At 43.7% G+C, this 2,318-nt stretch overlaps 4 non-coding genes and 1 pseudogene across 4 annotated transcripts; all 5 read right to left on the reverse strand.

The window, feature by feature from the left end:
• Positions 1-217: 217 nt before the first annotated feature.
• Positions 218-336, reverse strand: LOC129114569 (5S ribosomal RNA). Its single transcript, XR_008532563.1, has one exon. It is a non-coding gene; the product is annotated as a 5S ribosomal RNA (ribosomal RNA).
• Positions 337-714: 378 nt separating this feature from the next.
• On the reverse strand, positions 715-833 carry LOC129114570 (5S ribosomal RNA). Its single transcript, XR_008532564.1, has one exon. It is a non-coding gene; the product is annotated as a 5S ribosomal RNA (ribosomal RNA).
• A 379-nt stretch (positions 834-1,212) lies between these two features.
• LOC129114571 (5S ribosomal RNA) lies at positions 1,213-1,331 on the reverse strand. Its single transcript, XR_008532565.1, has one exon. It is a non-coding gene; the product is annotated as a 5S ribosomal RNA (ribosomal RNA).
• Positions 1,332-1,709: 378 nt separating this feature from the next.
• LOC129114572 (5S ribosomal RNA) lies at positions 1,710-1,828 on the reverse strand. Its single transcript, XR_008532566.1, has one exon. It is a non-coding gene; the product is annotated as a 5S ribosomal RNA (ribosomal RNA).
• Positions 1,829-2,207: 379 nt separating this feature from the next.
• On the reverse strand, positions 2,208-2,318 carry LOC129114573 (5S ribosomal RNA; annotated as a pseudogene; the record flags this gene model as incomplete).

Genomic DNA, 2,318 nt, shown 5'->3' on the forward strand with positions numbered 1-2,318 from the left:
TAAAAAGATTAATATTTACTGTTGAAATGTAGAATACGTTAGCATAAAATTGAAAAGAAAATGATCGATGAGCTTAGGAATGATGAAAGCCATCATTTAACTGGATTTGTGTCATTTCTATACCGGCAAGTCATGATCTAGCTATTTCCTTCCCACCCTGTCGGTGTCCACTGAAAAAGCAGCAGCGCCCTCTGCTTTTTGTAAAGAGGAGTGAAAAAGCTTACAGCACCTGGTATTCCCAGGCGGTCTCCCATCCAAGTACTGACCAGGCCCGACCCTGCTTAGCTTCCGAGATCAGACGAGATCGGGCGTGTTCAGGGTGGTATGGCCGTAAGCAAATATTGCGCCTACCAAAGGGCCTTTTAAAGATACTATATCACCACGCTTTGCTCTTTCGTCTATACAGGGAGCGCCTGCAGATTGCCAGACACACTCACAGCTTTTAAATGTCAAATCAGAATGTACAAAGTGGCTATAAGGATCACAAATGTAGTGCAGTAAAAAGATTAATATTTACTGTTGAAATGTAGAATACGTTAGCATAAAATTGAAAAGAAAATGATCGATGAGCTTAGGAATGATGAAAGCCATCATTTAACTGGATTTGTGTCATTTCTATACCGGCAAGTCATGATCTAGCTATTTCCTTCCCACCCTGTCGGTGTCCACTGAAAAAGCAGCAGCGCCTCTGCTTTTTGTAAAGAGGAGTGAAAAAGCTTACAGCACCTGGTATTCCCAGGCGGTCTCCCATCCAAGTACTGACCAGGCCCGACCCTGCTTAGCTTCCGAGATCAGACGAGATCGGGCGTGTTCAGGGTGGTATGGCCGTAAGCAAATATTGTGCCTACCAAAGGGCCTTTTAAAGATACTATATCACCACGCTTTGCTCTTTCGTCTATACAGGGAGCGCCTGCAGATTGCCAGACACACTCACAGCTTTTAAATGTCAAATCAGAATGTACAAAGTGGCTATAAGGATCACAAATGTAGTGCAGTAAAAAGATTAATATTTACTGTTGAAATGTAGAATACGTTAGCATAAAATTGAAAAGAAAATGATCGATGAGCTTAGGAATGATGAAAGCCATCATTTAACTGGATTTGTGTCATTTCTATACCGGCAAGTCATGATCTAGCTATTTCCTTCCCACCCTGTCGGTGTCCACTGAAAAAGCAGCAGCGCCCTCTGCTTTTTGTAAAGAGGAGTGAAAAAGCTTACAGCACCTGGTATTCCCAGGCGGTCTCCCATCCAAGTACTGACCAGGCCCGACCCTGCTTAGCTTCCGAGATCAGACGAGATCGGGCGTGTTCAGGGTGGTATGGCCGTAAGCAAATATTGCGCCTACCAAAGGGCCTTTTAAAGATACTATATCACCACGCTTTGCTCTTTCGTCTATACAGGGAGCGCCTGCAGATTGCCAGACACACTCACAGCTTTTAAATGTCAAATCAGAATGTACAAAGTGGCTATAAGGATCACAAATGTAGTGCAGTAAAAAGATTAATATTTACTGTTGAAATGTAGAATACGTTAGCATAAAATTGAAAAGAAAATGATCGATGAGCTTAGGAATGATGAAAGCCATCATTTAACTGGATTTGTGTCATTTCTATACCGGCAAGTCATGATCTAGCTATTTCCTTCCCACCCTGTCGGTGTCCACTGAAAAAGCAGCAGCGCCTCTGCTTTTTGTAAAGAGGAGTGAAAAAGCTTACAGCACCTGGTATTCCCAGGCGGTCTCCCATCCAAGTACTGACCAGGCCCGACCCTGCTTAGCTTCCGAGATCAGACGAGATCGGGCGTGTTCAGGGTGGTATGGCCGTAAGCAAATATTGTGCCTACCAAAGGGCCTTTTAAAGATACTATATCACCACGCTTTGCTCTTTCGTCTATACAGGGAGCGCCTGCAGATTGCCAGACACACTCACAGCTTTTAAATGTCAAATCAGAATGTACAAAGTGGCTATAAGGATCACAAATGTAGTGCAGTAAAAAGATTAATATTTACTGTTGAAATGTAGAATACGTTAGCATAAAATTGAAAAGAAAATGATCGATGAGCTTAGGAATGATGAAAGCCATCATTTAACTGGATTTGTGTCATTTCTATACCGGCAAGTCATGATCTAGCTATTTCCTTCCCACCCTGTCGGTGTCCACTGAAAAAGCAGCAGCGCCCTCTGCTTTTTGTAAAGAGGAGTGAAAAAGCTTACAGCACCTGGTATTCCCAGGCGGTCTCCCATCCAAGTACTGACCAGGCCCGACCCTGCTTAGCTTCCGAGATCAGACGAGATCGGGCGTGTTCAGGGTGGTATGG

This window comes from Anoplopoma fimbria, unplaced genomic scaffold, assembly GCF_027596085.1.
Source record: "Anoplopoma fimbria isolate UVic2021 breed Golden Eagle Sablefish unplaced genomic scaffold, Afim_UVic_2022 Un_contig_4958_pilon_pilon, whole genome shotgun sequence".
Classification (NCBI taxonomy): domain Eukaryota; kingdom Metazoa; phylum Chordata; class Actinopteri; order Perciformes; family Anoplopomatidae; genus Anoplopoma; species Anoplopoma fimbria.